Source organism: Aquila chrysaetos, chromosome 19 (genome assembly GCF_900496995.4).
Source record: "Aquila chrysaetos chrysaetos chromosome 19, bAquChr1.4, whole genome shotgun sequence".
Lineage (NCBI taxonomy): Eukaryota > Metazoa > Chordata > Aves > Accipitriformes > Accipitridae > Aquila > Aquila chrysaetos.
In genome coordinates this window covers 21,410,764-21,427,045 of record NC_044022.1, presented here as the reverse complement: position 1 = coordinate 21,427,045, position 16,282 = coordinate 21,410,764, and the positions used below count along the sequence as shown (strand labels likewise).

Sequence of the window (16,282 nt, the reverse complement as noted above, 5' to 3'; positions counted from 1 at the left end):
GCGGACGGGGAGGTCGAAACGCCTGCCGTAAAGCAGCCCCCGCGCCCCGTTCCCCGGGCGGGGGCCGGCGAGCTGCCACACTGCTGAAAAAGCGCTCTTCCCGCGCCCGGCGGCGCGCGGCGCCTCAGGGGGGGGCCGCCGCCGGCTGAGGGGACGGCGCGGCCCCCGCTCGCCTCGGCGGGGCCGGGCGTCAATTTAACCCGTCTTTTAACAGCTGGTGGCACTTTATACCGCTGCTGGTAGCGCGGCCGCGCCAGGCAGGGCTAGCCGAGGACGGGTGTGAGGTAGAAACGAGCGGTCCCTGTCGCCACGGGTGTCAACGGTCCCGCTGCCCGTCTTCCCGCGGTTGCCGAGCGGCGTTTCGTGCGCCTAAAGGGGTTTTTTGTGTTGTTGTTGTTCTCCTCTTGCTCTGCAAAAGTCCTTTAGTCTGAAAACGGTGTTTCCGGAGAGGGGAGATGGGCTCTGCTCTGCTGCCTGCTCCTGTACACCCTGGCAAGTTCCTGCTACAACTACAAATGAAATAACTGCGGTTGCCAGATTTGTATTTATTTATTTCAGAAACCACAGGTCCCAGAGTCATAATAATTATGCACAGTAAAAAAACTTCTACCAAAGGGGAAAAGTAATCTGCCCGCAGGTACAGCGTCTTATCTGCTTTTCTTGTAGGGGCAGAAACCAGTCTTTCCTCCCTGAGGGAGACATTCCAGTCTCAAAAAGCCATTGCTTTGGGAGCAGTGACAGAGGTGAGCCATGCCCTGTATGTAAAACTTAATCTCACATAACCTCCAGAGATGAAGAGGAAGAGATATGCTTAAAATGCTGCATGTACTCTAGTGTTTTTAGCAATAAACTGTCTCTCTTTTCATCTGCAGAACTGTAGGCTCCAGTGAAGCATTGCATAATATATAGCAAAAGGTTGTAGCTTACAATTAATAAAAGCTCTGCTCGGGTCTGTGCTGTAAGATCAAGGTTGTGATAAAAGTGTTTGTGGGAAAATATACAAAGAAAGAACAGGCTTGTTTTTAAAATATGGCAGGATGTTTTTAGACTGGCATCTTAATTAAGACTAAATCATGACCGTGCTGCAGATCTGTTGAAAGAAGGGCAGGCACAAAGTTTTCAGAGGTGAGGGTTTTTAACTTCTCCCCGTGGGTGCCCTTGAGCTACTGGAGAGAAGACAGCTCCCCTTCATTTCGCAGCTGTCAGCTGACATCCTCCAGATGGCCAGCTACACATTCAACTCCACCGCGTTTCACTGGCTCATCCAAAACATAGGGAAAGTGAAAGCCTCAGCTAGCCTGTGCTTCTTGGCCTGCATGCAGGAAAGTTCCCCACCCACACCCAGAATCAACCCGTTCAGTCACCGCCACCAGCTTACTAAGCCCAGACTGGTCTATGCCTTCGCCTATCTTCTGGATGCTAGAGGACTTCCTTCTCCAGGTGACAATCCTGCTGGTTTCTCTAGACAGTTCTTAGTCTAAACCACTTGCCTTTTTTTGCTTTCTCAGAAGACATGAAAGGCTGGTACACCAGGGGAGCCGAGTTTCCAAAAGCCACAGTACACTTCATCAAGCTTTATTTGAAGAATTAGTCATGTGGTTAAACACAAGCTTGAAAGTTCAGAGAATTTGCTTCAATTTGTGCTCTGCTGAGATTCTCTTTGGAAAACCTCCATGCTTTTCTGTACCTCAGTTTCTTGACTGTATTATGGGAGAAGCATTTCTTACATCCCAGGGGGGTATTATGAAAAAATACATATGTTACAGTTCATGATTTGTTTAATTAGTATGATACTGCTATATAAATACCATACATACATTAACTAGGAAGTAGTAGGGCCCTTGACTTAGTGTGTAGAGGAAAATGGGAGAACAATAAAATATTTTTTAAAAATCTGCAGTCAGCTTCAAGTAACAATGATTTAGTGGTATTTTAAAAGCACATGGTGGGTACTTGGGAGGGCTAGATTAGATATATATATAGGAGGATTTTGCCAAATGTGAGTTGTCATAAGATTGCAATAGTAAATGTCAGAAAAAAAAAAGAATTTCTGGAATGCCTTGAAGACATGGGGTCTTAAGAGATGAGCTGGTTTCGAGTTTTTTTTTCCTGAATATATCGGGAATAATATCCCAGAATATTTCTGGATCATTCAGGGACATTGAAATACTTTTTATATATGTGGGTTGAAAGTAAATCACTCTCACTCATTTCGTTCATTCTCTTCAAGGCACACTTATTCACAGAATCATGGGATCATGTAGATTGGAAGGGACTTGCGAAGTCATCACCTCTAACCCCTGCTCAAAGTAGGGCCAGTTAAAGCTGGTTCCTCAAGGCCTCGTTGAGTCCAGTTTTGAATACCTTCAATACAAGAGATTTTGCAGCCACTGTGGTCCCCTGTTTTCAGTGTTTGACTACCCTTATGGTAACCTTTTTTTCCTTTGTAATGAGTCAGAAATTCCCATGCTTCAGTTTGTGTCCCTCGCCCCTCATCCTCCCCTCTCATCCTTTCCCCATGTGCCTGTTTTCTCTACATCCTTTCATTAGGCAGCTGTAGACAGCAATCAGCTCCCTTCTTATCTTTCTCTTAAGGCTGAACAGACCCAGTTCGTTCAGGTTCTCTTCATACATCATGAGCTCCAGTCCCCTGACCAGCCTGGTGGCTCTCTGCTGGGCTTAATCCAGCATATCAATCTATTTCTTGTACTGGGGAGCTCAAAACTGGTCACTTGTAAGGTATGGTCTCACAAGTGCCAAATAGAGGTGAAGATCCACTTCCCTTAACTTACTGGCTACACTCTTGCTAGAAGCAGCCTTGTGTGTGGTCAACCTTCTTTGCCGCAAGGGCACTCTCCTGACTCGTGTTCCACTCGCTGTACACCAGGACCTCCGAGTCTTTTTCCACTAGGCTCCTTTGTTGACTCCTAACCTTTACTGTTGCATAAAGCTATTTCTCCCCCAGTGCAGGACTTTGCATTTGCCTTTGTTGAACTGCATGAAGTTCCTATGAATCCATTCCACCAACCTGTCTAGGACACTCTGCATAGAAGCCCTGATCTCCAGCTTATCAATCATTAACCCCCAGTTTAGTATTGTCTGCAAATTTGCTGTGATTGCGCCCCATCGCATCATCCAGGTTATCAGTAAAGGACATGAAACAGTACTGGCCCCAGTAGCAATCCCTGAGGGATGCCAGTAGTAACCTGCAGCCAGTTGGACTTTGTACCACTGGCTCTTTGAGCCAATGGCTAAGCCAACTTTCCACCTGCCTTGTAGTCCACTTGCCCAGCTGTATTTCAGCAATTTGACTGTAAAAGTACTATGGGAAAACATGTCAAAAGCTTTGTAAAACGTTTACAGCATCCACAGCTCCCATTTTGTCCACACAGCCAGTGATGTCATTGTAGAAAGCAATCAATTTGACCTGGTAAATACATGCTGGCTGTTCGCAATTACCTTCTTCTTCATGTGCTTGGATGTGGCTTCCAGGAGGATTTGCTCTGTCACCTTCCCAGGGACTAAGGTTAGGCAGACTGGCCTGTCGTTCCCTGGATCTTTCTCCTTGCCCTCCTTGAAGACAGGTGTGACCTTTACCCATCTCCAGTCATCAGGAACCTCCCCAGATCTCCGTAACCTTTCAAAGATGATAGAGAGTGGCCTCACAATGACATTGGCCAGCTCCTCCAGCAGCCTTTTCTGCATCCCATCTGGTCTTGTGGACTTGTGTATGTCCAGTTGGCTTCAGTGTTCCCTAGCTGCTGTGCCGGGTACTGCTTCACTCCCACAGACTGCTACTAGGCTTGGGGAATTGAGAAGCCTAAGGGCAGACCATATCAGTGAAAACCATGGCAAAAAAAGCAATGAGTACCTCAGCCTTTTCCATGTCCTTTGTCACTGTGTCCCCTGCTCCATGGAGCAGTGGACCCATATTTTCCTCAGCCTTCCTTTTGCTGCCAGTGTGCCTACCGAAGCCTTTCCTGTTAACCTTCACCTCCCTGTCTGGTTTCAACTCCAGCTGAGCTTTGGCTTTCCTCACACCAGCCCTGCATGCTCAAGCAATGTCTCTCTATTCCTCCTGGGCAGCCCATCTGTGCTTCCATTTTTTGTACGCTTCCTTTTTGTGTTGGAGCTCAGCTGGGAGTCCCTTGTACATCCATGCTGGCCTCCTGCCATAGTTGCTTGATTTTCTGCGCATCAGAACGGACTGCTCTTTTTCTTAGAGGAGGTTCTCCGTGAAGATTAACCAGCTGCCCCTGGGCCCCATGCCCTCTAGGGCAGTCTCCCATTGGATCCTGCCAAGATGATTCCCGAGTAAGCCGAAATCTGCTTTCTTGAAGTCCAGGGTTGTGATTCTACTACTTACCTTGCTCATTTCTCTCAAGATTTTCAACTCTACAGTCTTGTGTTTGCTGCAGCCAAGACTGCACCTTCACATCTTCAACCAGTTCTTTCTTGTTTGCAGCAGGTCCAGCAGGACATCTCCCCTGGCATCTTTCTTCCTTGATATGCTTCAGGTAGTCTATATAAAACAGAAGGACCTCCACCCTCCTGCATTCTTCTGGTGCTGATTTTGGCAATCGGCTGGTCGAGGCAGCCCAGTACTTTTTTTTTTTTTCTCCAAGAGTAGGCAGTAAAGGATATTTAAGAAAGAATGTAAGAAATAGAGGTGGTTTAAAGAATTAGCTCAGGGTTTCTCAACTGTCTAGGTAACACTGAATTTTGCCATCCTAAATGTGAAGGGGCTGTGCTGTGCTGGGAAAGGAGGATACTTCAAATAGAGAGCTAGTGGGCAGACAGATCAAGGAGCAGAGCCCTGGAAAACTAAGCTTGTTGTTCCCACTGCCACAGGGAGCATGGAAAAGGCTGGAGGGGTATTCTCCCCAGGCAGTATCTGTTGCCCTCAAACCTCTCCCATTACTCAGTGGAGCACCTATGAGTCTGAGTTTTTAGAGCTCCGGCATTTACAGTGGGGCCCTGGCCTTTGGGCTGCCCCTGATACCGTGCTGCCTTAGGTCACGGTTATTTTACCTGTGTACAGAGAGAGCCCTGCACCTAAGTTACCTGAGGCTGGCATCTGCTATATAAAAAGTGTTCCTTCTTATTGATATTAACTGTTTTCTATGTGTGTACAGGTCAGAATTGCTGAATTAACTGGAAAAAGTAATTTTTTAAATTCTGTTAGCTCAATGGGAAGACATAGCCATGGCAACTGAGGTGGATTCTGTTCTGCTTCATGTATTGTCAAGAGCCCTGTCAGTTAACCTCCAATTACAGAGGCTGCTTTACTAGTATTTCTATTAAGAATCTGAAAACACAGCCGGATTTTCAGAACACCAGTTGAGTTTGTAAGTCTGACAGCTAACGTCGTAGGTTTTGCCTTATGAAAACAGCAAATTTAGAAACCAATGAAAAAGCATTAACACAGAAACCCATAGCATCCCTTCTGCATAATGGGAATGCAACAGCCAGAAAAGGCTGCAGTCTTTTTTCCCCTCTCACTTTTGAAAGATTAATGGGTCAAACCTTTAGCTGACTCATGCTCTGAAAGCAAGGAACAGCTCACACATTTAAATCTTGCCGCAGAAGTTCAGGATGATATGGATAAAAATCACATATTTTATCCATCAGCTAGAGCTAACAACCTGCATAAAAATGGAAGGTGTATCTGAATCAGAAGGTGAGACAGCTGAGGTGATCTAACAACACTACTGAAGGAAGGATATCCAAACCTTCTCCATGTTCCCAGTTCTGGTTTTCCACCACTTCTCTTCCATGGATTCTGCTTTTCAAAAGGCTGTCAATAAGCCAGTTCATTTTTACTAACCCAGAAGAAAACTGATCAAGCACGAAGTAACTTGCTCTTTTCTGTTTAGCTAATGAACAAGACCAGACTTCTGCAAACTCTCTGATGACCACCAGAACTGGTGCAAGGGAAGGCTGGAAGTTGCAGCCAGGAGTGAAGGATGGCTGAGAAACAAGATCTCATCCTGATGGTAGTGGTGAGTTACAGCTCAGCAATCTCCTGAAATCTCCCTGTGTGCCAGTTTAGTTTGTGGTTTGTCTTCAAGGGTGAAAGAGTTCGACCCAGGGTGTAGGACAGTCTGTGCCTCTCCAACAACTCTGCTGCTGTGATGAGAGAGGGGCAACAATGTGCAGTTAGCATCAGTAAAGCCTACACTCAGTCTGTGGTTTCATGGTCAGCAACAGCGCTGCTCAGGCAGTCCCATCCCACCCCATCCATCTAATTTCTTCTGCTTCCACCTGCCCTCCTGTTCTCTGCCAGGGAGTGATTTATATAGCTGTGTAATGAATCACACAGGTCAAACGATCTGGTAGAAGAAAACAAATATTTCTCCATTTTGCCTAGTTGTATTAGATCAGTTCCCTTGTTTGTTCACGATGTAGCTACACAAACAGTTCTGCTGGCGCAGTGCAGGGAGTGGCACATGGACAATTGGTGGGAAGAGAGGGAGGTCGGAGGAAAAAAGCCAGAATTACTTAAGCCAGAATCGTCACCAAAGAAATCCTCATGGACCCACAGCTCATGTGAACAGAGCCTTTAGTCTAGTTTAAAGTGACCTTTCTTCCAGAATAGCTTGTTCTGTGTGTGAAGGAGCTCTCACTGAACCAGCAAGGCACACTTACAGTTTTTGAAGCATATTTCCAAAGGGACTTTAGACCCCAGTTTATGGAAGAAATGTGGGGATCTGCAGCCCCACACTGGCTCTGTGACAAAGTCCAAAAACAACGCAACCTCCATCATCAACAGGAATTCAGCTGCTGGTGTAGCAGATATGCCTGTATCAGCAGCAATTAAAAATGTCCTAAATGCTCAGGGTTGATGTCCATCCTTTTGGCCATCCCAGCACTTGTTCCTAGAAGTACGAATGGTTAAGTACTAAATCTATCTCCGTAGCATCAAAGAATCTGAAAGGCCAGTGTAAGAAACTAATGTTCAGATAAACTGTATTTCACTTGCCCTGTCTGTATAGTGAACAGAAGTATGTGCAGCTACCTCCCTAGAATTTTCTCCACAGATTCCCAAAAAACACTGCAAGGATGATCCCCACCATGATTTGCATTCAACTTGGGAAAGATGCAACAGGTCAGGACCACCCAGGGAAGACCCATGCCCTCTTGGCACCTCTTGGGCAGGCTACCCTTGGCCTGGCTCCCTCCTTAACACCAGGGAATCCTCTTAAATAAACAAACCTGTTACACAGCCAGTCCATGGGGAAGTCCGTACAGACTCAGGCCTTGCACTGCATTGTCTGTTCTGTGTGAGCATCACTCATCAAAGGAGCAGCTAATGCAAAAAATATATGGATAATTGAATACAATTTTGCAAAATGTGGCTTTTGTCTTTTTCTGTTTGTATGTAACTTTTGCCTTTTTTCCCATGCCCCACCCTAGTTTTTCTATGTAATTTACCATGACAATACACTTTCCCTTAAATATTTTTCTATTGAAATAGCCACACACAATGCTTAGCCCAAAATATTTTCCACTGAAACACACACAGCCATGATGACTGTGTTGGCACTATCTTCAGGAGCTACTCACAGTGCTAAAATATCAGTGCAATGATTAGCTGCAACAAAATCTGATGATTTAGAAATGCCTTAGAGACCTACTTATTCTTTCTAATTCAGGCTTTCTTTAGCTGCATGGTGCAGGAATTGTTTTCTGGGAAAAATGGTCTGACACCTAAGGTTAAGCTATATTTAAATAAATGGGTTATTCTTTCAGCTCATATTTCAGTTTAATTTTTCAGTAGTTGTACTGGAAAAACTCCAAAATAACTGTGAAGCCTCATAACAGGGTGTAGGCACAGATTTGCCAGCAGCTCTAAGGGGGCAACAGTCCACACTAGCAGCTGCTGGAGCAGCTCCTATGTCCTACCACCTCATGACTTTGCTGTTGCTCTTTCTTCTCCCAAGAGCCCCACTCCCCAGGATCTACCTGTCTCTGTGGTGACTGGCAGCTTTCTATTCCTGAACCATTCCTCTGGTCACAGCAGTTCCTGTAAACTTGTTAACTCTCTACAAAGAGGAAAGTCTTGGGTATTACTGGCTTTTCTTCCCACTTAGAGTATGGTTTCACCCTATTCCAATCCAATGCAACCACCGTTCCACTGTCACTCTCCCTCCTGCCTCAGCCATGTGTTCCCTCCCCTCCATTACACATGATGGCAAACCCATCTGTTAAACCCATGAATTTAAACTGCATGGAACTGCACTGATGCTGCAAAGATAGTCTAAGACTGTTGTTGCTAAAGCAAGGGGGCTGTCAGGGATTCCTGCCTTCGACGCCTTTCCCCTGTTGCACATAGCATGTGGGGGGGACAAGTTCACCTGCACAAAGATTTATTAGTGGGGTTCATAGCTGAGGGCATACATTGAATCTAATAGTGAAATAAAGTAAAGAGAGAGAAATTGAGAATGAGAAGGGAAAGGGAGAACTCTTCTAAGTGAGCAGGTGAGAAAAAAGTGAGGGGGGGGTGTCCCAGAAACCATCCTCTCCTGGGCTCTTCTCCAGGGCTCCCCCGTAGCGCTTTTGCCATAGTAATGGTACAATGTTTATTGGGACCCACCCAAATGCTATTGGTTGTAACCACTTACGTTGCAGGTGCTGCACGCTGGATGGTTGTTAAGCTTTATGCCCCCTGTAATGTGAACTAAAAGCTACAACCAAAGGGTAGGAAAAGGGGGGAAGAAGGGGTGATTCTCACACTGGTGGCAATCGCTTCCCATGAGAACCTGCCGAGAACTCTATCGGGGGTTTGCAGGTGCAAGGTCGTAAGAATAACAGCATGAGAACAACAGCATGAGAAAAACAAGGGAAAGGTACTGCCCAGACGCTCTGGGAAACATTGCCAAGGCAGCTGGGGTGAGAGGACATGGAGCTGGGGCTGGAAAGCAGGTACGGAGTTGCAGATGGAAGGCCCTTAGCGATACAGAAGGCTAAGGCACCTAAGGCACTGGTGCAGCAGCCCCAGGACACACTGCTGGTACTTGCTGTGTCCTTTCTATCAGTCACGCAGCAACACACTGAGGTAGTGGAAGGCATAATAAAGGAGAATCTTTTCTGGGCCAAAACATCACTTTAGCTAGATGAAAGCCAGGCAGGAACCTACTTTTTTAGGGACCTCTCTCCTATGTCCAACATCTGTCTTGAGCCAACAGTACTGACTGTTTAGGTATGCAGTCAGCCAGATCAGGGATCCGATCAGATTGAAAATTAACCAAGCCAAAAAGAATAGAGTAGTTCTAAGTACTACACCCAGCGCCAGAGAGAAGACAAGAGCAGAGAGGTGCACGGGACCATTTCTCTGAGCAACAGCAAGGGCTAAGTTTTTCTTAAGCGCGTTGTGAGCATACACTTCCAGCTACACTTTCCTGTCCTCTTCCTTGTGTGGGCACAAGCTCCACGGTGACCTGGTTCAGGGCATGCTCTAGCCGTGAGCTATACTTCTTCTCTTTGTGCTGTTTTAGTTTTCCCCCAACCTGGCTTACCACTTGGCTACACAAGTAGTTGTGTTGGCCTGACAGAAGAGGCTGTGCAGGGGTAAGAGCAAGTGCCAAAGGGAAGGTAGGGAACAGAATACATAAGCTGATGCTGCTTTTAAAAATAACAGGTTAAACCATAGCCCAACATGGCTTTGCGCCATTTTTCCACTTGAAGACCTTAAAAGGTTTGGAAATGACAAACTTGGTCTGTATCTGTGTTGGGTACTACCAGACTAGCACAGTGCTGTTGCAATTGTGTTGTACTGTTCCTTGCTGCCATCCTTTATTGGTATAGCAGCATTACCAAGTGGGACTCTCCCTCGTTAAGTCTTTTTCAATCTAGTCACTAATAATTTAGCTGTTGGAATGGAAAATGGGCACATTCCACATGGAAATGACAGAGGTGGGAGGGGACTGAAAATACACTGGGGTATGGGATTAGAATTCCAAAAGCTCTTTGCATATTTCTAAAAGGGTCTGAAAATAGCTTTTTAGTGGGGATAAATTCGAGATACTACACTTAGGCAGAAACGTTCAGCTGCACGAGCATGGGACAGAAAACACACAAGTAAGGACCAGGTTTCAGGAAGGAGGCTGAGGGGATTATAACAGATAGAGTTGAATAATGTCAGCTATTGCAGCTAAGGTCTCATCTGTTTATCCAGTTCCAGGCACTACACTTCAAGAACAATATGAGTCAGCTGGAGAGTGTCCAGAGAAGAACCAGCAGGAATGATGAGAGGGTTGAAACCATGACCTGCAATGGAAAAATGGAACAAACTGGAACTTCTTACCCTAAACAACAGAAATCTGAGAAGAGATATGATAATAGACATGAAAGAAATGAACGGCCATTGAAAAGAAGAAATAATTTATTTTCTATAGGACAAAAAGCAATGGGCTTTAATTACAGTAAAGAGGATTCAGTTTACGTATCAGAAACTATACGAATAGATAATGAATAGGAATAGATTGCTGTGCAGGATGGTATATGGAGACTTTAAGGTTAGAGAAATGTCAGTCAGGAATATTTTAGGCATAACTGATCCTATATAAGGCCAATGAGGTCAATGACCTCTTGAGTTTGCTTCTATACAGGCATGTTCCAGGTGCAGGGCAGACAAGAAGGAAGCACAAAATTAACAGGGATTAGTAGACAATACAGTAGTCAACAGATTACATAGCAGCAGAATCAGGGGAAAGTCTCATTGGCCTGTTTCCTTTACCTTTAGTGCCATGGTAAGATTTGAGCTCAAGGTAGCTACATATTTCTGCTAATCCTTGAGAAACTAAAAGTTATTGTTTCTGTAGTGAGTATGTTGGCTTATTGCTGGGAAGTGGTTTATAAAGTTGGCTGGTAGAAAAATATTGACTGCAAAAACTGTGGAGCCTTCAGATCCTTTCTGCGTACTATGCCCTATACTTGGCTGTTTGCTGTGACTCTCACGGATGAAAACAGTGTTGTAAAACAATGATAGGAATAGCCTTCTTATTTTTTTAGTTCAGCCTCAAACTGAAGGCCTGCTTTTAAATTGTGTAGCCAAGTGCACAGACAGTCCAAGCGCATACATGCTAACCATTCCTAATCATGGTTTCACGTAAATAGTCAGATGGCAGGCAGGCATCCAGCTTTGTGCATGCGAAGCAGCTGCAGAGCTGCATGCTGAATTTCAGGCTGAGCATCAGGCACTTCGCATCTACTCTTCTCCCACCTGGTACCACTCATTTGCCATTGGGCTGCACATTACCCACGCTGCTGGCTATGGATCGACTCTTAACACCTTAACTACATCTAAAGGAGATGTTAAATGGATGGAAATGACACTCCAGAGGGTACCAGAAATGTTTACAACCTTTAACTATATATTGTCTGTTGTTCGACTATATTTGGTGGAAGTCATCAGGGCCAGATCCAGCTATGAGCAAGAGAATCCCTTAGCCCGCTTCCTTCAGGATTATTATCAAAAGACAACCACAGAAAACCCTTTTAAGAAAATAAATTGGGTTTCTTGTAATAAAATAAAGATATTTGTATACTTGTAATCTTGTCAGATACCTATCTGAGATATAGACAGCAAGATCACTGTCACTAGTTTCTGACTAGCTATGGACAACTTGCTTTTTTCACTTCCATGTCTAAAACTGAAGGAAATAATAATGCTGATTTCTTTGTTAATTGACTTTGGACCCTATTGAGGGAAAGTGCTCTTTTAAGAGCTGCTTTATTATTTTCAGGAGAAAAAAAATCAGATTTTTAAGGACTCAGAGAGCTTTTGAGATGACTTGCTGAGAAAAATTGCAGCTCTAAGACTGCATGAAAAGCTTGTTATTCAGCCTTCATTCACATGTAGCATCTGTTGTATCTAACTAAATTTGCTTCTTTCTACTTACCTTTCACTTGGTACTAAAGCATACTTCTTTCTCCTGTAATTTGTAGTTCTGCTTTTATATAACACAACCTGAATTAGATGCAAAGAATGTTGAATTGGAGGTAATCATAGCTAAGGGGCTTCAGGGAGGTAATCATAGCTAAGGGGCTTCAGATAGAGACAGGCTGACCTCAGAGGAGGGTTCAGCAGAAGTAGGATGCTGTCCTGGACACTAGGTCATCAGGAGCTGCAATATTCCAGCCAAAACATTGCCACTGACAAGGAAAGCGTATGAACGTATACCCTAACCTGTTCCATAGTGGAGCTCGATAGCTGTTCCATTTCCACTTCTCAGACTTTTAAGAATAGAAGGGGTATTATATCATTCAGCTTGACCTCCTGTTCCATAAGCACAACAGAATTTTACTGAGTGAGTTAGTGTTGAGCCCAAAATCTCATGTTTATTAAAAGTATTTTCCACAAAGACATCCAGTCCTGAGCTGAAGACTTGAAGAAATGGAAAATCTACTGCTTCCCGTGGTAGTCTGTTCCACTGGTTAATCACTCTCACAGTTGAACAATTGTGCCTTACTTCTCATGTGAAATTTGCCTGGCTCCAGCTCTTACCATCTCTTCTTGCTATGTCTCTCTCCGCTAAAATGAAGACACATGGTATTTCTTCCCTGTAAGAATAGATTTTGTTATCAAGCCACCTAGCAGTCTGTCTCTGGTTTTTTATTTTTTTAAAGATAAAACACACAGGCTCTTTAAGGGTAGAAACCAGCATGCATATTGTAAACAGCTATGACCGCAGGAGTACTTGCTGCAAGTACCCTGTGTACCCAGCCCATCAAACCTCTTGCCATCTTCCTCCCCCGGAGGTTCCTGTCCCCTGTCTGCTGGCAGACCTGTCTCTCAGTCCCCAGTAGTTGGGTTTCCTTAACTCCTGTAGCAGTAAGTGTCCTGGCTCACTGTGACTGAACGGGGCAGCTCTACTGGCAGATCTCGGGCGATAGCACCGTTTGGTGGGAGGACGCGGGGGACCAGCAGCTAGCACAGCTGGGCACCGGAAAGGGTCTCCATCCACAGCCATGGGGCTCTGACCCACAGTGGTTGTCCAACTCTGGTCACAATTCTGTGACAATTTAAGCCAGTCTAATTGCCACAGCCCCGATGAGTCCCTGGCTATACGATCCCGTCTTGTTCCTAGTGCCAACTCTCATGCTCATATGACCCTCGATGACCCACTCCAAGGCAATAAATCAGCAGAAAGCTTTCACGTTTTTTCCACCTGAAGTAGTTTCCTACCACTTTGGTGCCCAGAACCAGCTCATCAAGGGACTGGACAATTTCCAGTGTCAACACAATGGAGGACATTGAAATCTGTGTTCATATTATAGGTGTCAGCCCCCACAGCCGTTTTTAATCTGCCTGTGACCGTGAGTCACAACCCTAAGTTTCTCTGACCTCATAGCGAAACGCCACAGTTCAACACCATTCTCACAATTCATCCGTAGAGCTAAAACCACCTCAAAGCTGACCATTCTATTTATAAAGTCAAGTTTCAATACAATACAGACACATGGAAGAGGTAATATTAGGACTGAATTTTCAAATTGTTTTTGGAGGAGCCCTGCCTACATCTTGGACTACACACTACAAAGAAAACTGGAGGTCAGCATATTTTCGAGGTCCCTGAAGATACCCACTGGAATGCAGCCACTTTGTTAAAGACCTGAACAGGAGGCCAGAGGTTTAGGGAGAAGGTCCCAGTTAGCAACCTTGACTAAATCTTCAGCAGCTGCACATCAGGATAATGTATAGGCCTCTGCCGAACAGCATTATTTTACTCTTGGCTCAACAATGAGATGTTTAAATACTGGAAAAGAAAAGAATGACTGCTTTGTTTTGGCTTAAGATTTGTAACAATGGTGATCATCTAATCTAGCCTTTGTTTTCTTTTACCCAGGGAATGGCACTTCACAGTTAAAGAAGGTGTAATATCTTAACGATACTCGTGCTCGTACACAGGTTCCCATGGCAGCTGAACAGGCACCGGCCGTCAGGCTGCTGGTCACGATCGTCTGTCTTCCCCTTGTGCATGTTCATTTCATAGGCACTATAGTTTTGATTCATAGCAATTTGTAAAGTAATAAATTCCTTACCAAAAGCTGGTGACACATCCTCCAGAAGGAGAAGTCTCAAAAGCTTTTGAGTAAAGAATATAATCCACGTATCTCTGTTTTCTAACATAATCCCAGGGATTATTATGGTTTACATTGGCATGGCTTTATTTTTTAAATAGATGTTGGAGTACAGCCAGCTGACACAAACAATCAAAACAGAGTTATCTACCTTGTTTCCAGGTTGAAGAAGTGTGTCCAGTACTAAAACCAGAATGTACTTTGCTTTACAATTTCACAGTAATTAAAGATATGGATGACTTTAAATGCATATGCACACGCTGTTATTATATATACAGCATTTCCGCACCTTCTCAGCTGTAATTACATGCCGTAGTTCTATCAAAGAGTTTAACATTGTGCTGAGTTTGCAAAGACAAAAAGGCTAGAAGGAAATCGAGAACTCCCAGCAAATTCTGCCTTCAGTGGGAGCCTTTTTTTGCATCGAGAGTGTACCATTTCGGAGATGTCTGAAGACAAAGGTTTTATTACACGCATTTTTCCCATGTAATAGCTACAGCACAAGACACTTCAAGTGTCACTGTAGTGAGAGGGAGGATCTGAAGGTCTTTTACAAAAAAATTACAAACACTGCATCAAGATTAAGCAGATCCCACTATCTCATCCTGTTGACAATCAAAGCCAAACAAGGTTATTCAATATAGATGTCTAAATTTTTCTGACATCATCTTTAACCAGGATGCCCACCAAAGTGTTGGTGCTTGCATAGGAATTATCATACTGGACCTGAATTGTGATCTCTTTACTTAAGTATCCCCTCCTTGGTAAAGGCCAGATCCTATGAAACCAGGTGCATGAATACTTGCAGTTAGTGGTTTCTCCCTGACAGTATCACTTACAGTTCAGCTACATTCATGCCATGGAATTTTAGGGTTTATATCTCTTCCATACCATAATTCGATCTCTATTCCTTTAAGTGGGGATGTTTGCATTTTTCGTGAAAATAGTCAGAAAATACTCACAACAAATTCAGAAAATACTTTCTTCAGCCCAGCTAATCTCTCACCCTAATACCTTGTAAGTCAGTGGAGGTCGTGTAGTATTTGAAATAATATTTCCCTCCTTCCTTTCACGCTCACCACTATTCTGTTTCAGTGAATGGCTTCTTGTGAAAAGCACATGAATAGAAGAATCCCAATGTGCCTCTTTTAAGCATTCATTTCATGCATTTCATCATAGTCTCCCCTCGTTGTCCCGTTTCTAAAATTAAGTTTCAGCATTTTTCCTTTAATACCCATGGTTTTCCATTCTTACATGATTTTTTTACTGCCCATCTCTCAACCTTTTTCTTTCAGCTATATTCTTTATTTGACACAGTGGCCAAGCTGAGCACATTATTCTAGAATATCCCTTCAGAAAGTCTTTGCTCTGTCTCCAGGTCTCCCCTTCCTTAAATAATACTGACTAGTCTGCAGGTTTTGCCTCCCTACTTCTCACCTCTTTTCCAGCTCAGTAATGAACATTCACAAATCCATGGACACCACTCCAAACAAGGAACATAATACGAGTAGCCCCCAGATGGCAATTTTACAGATAATAATACAAGTTGTTTTTCTTATTACGTAACCAAGAGTTTAATTTGGGTAGAAAATGCTTTATTGATGTCTGGTTTATGATGCTCTTCCTTTGGAAGAGTCATGGCAAGTAAAAAGAGCATTCGTACTCTCATTTAATCTTTCTCACCAGAACAGATGTGGGGACAGCTTTGCTTCTGGCATTTATGACAGAGTAGGTGACACTGTCCCCATCATCACTTCCAGGTCTGTATAACGTTATTACAGCAAAAGTGCAAGTACGTAGTAGGAGACCAAGCTGTGAGGACTGGGATGTCTCCTGCCATTCAGCAGTGTGGCAAGGCTGTGCTGAGTAGTGCGGCTTCTACTCTGAACTCTTGGCTACTCAGTGTTAACTCTTGGCCGTGATCAACGTGGGTGGAGTAAGTACTGATTTCTCCCATCTCTGGCCTGTGATGGTATTTTACTCCTCTCAGATAGCTTAGTTATTCCTTGTAAAGAACTTGTTCAAAGGCTCACTCAAGTCCAACTCTCTGTGATCTGATTCTTCCCCTCTCCCTATTTCATTGATGGATTCAGAGTACTATAATGTAAGGGTGAGACATAAATTTCCTTTTCAAAAGATGTGTAAGGATTGTCATATTTTCATCATCTCTCTAGTTTATCATTCCATTTTGAATTGT

The 16,282-nt window shown here is 44.1% G+C and overlaps 1 long non-coding RNA gene across 1 annotated transcript; it reads left to right on the top strand.

The window, feature by feature from the left end:
• The first annotated feature begins 2,218 nt into the window (after window positions 1-2,218).
• On the top strand, window positions 2,219-11,997 carry LOC121232454. The gene is made up of 3 exons (XR_005930909.1): window positions 2,219-2,309; window positions 5,877-6,002; window positions 10,178-11,997. It is a non-coding gene; the product is annotated as an uncharacterized LOC121232454 (long non-coding RNA).
• Window positions 11,998-16,282: the final 4,285 nt, after the last annotated feature.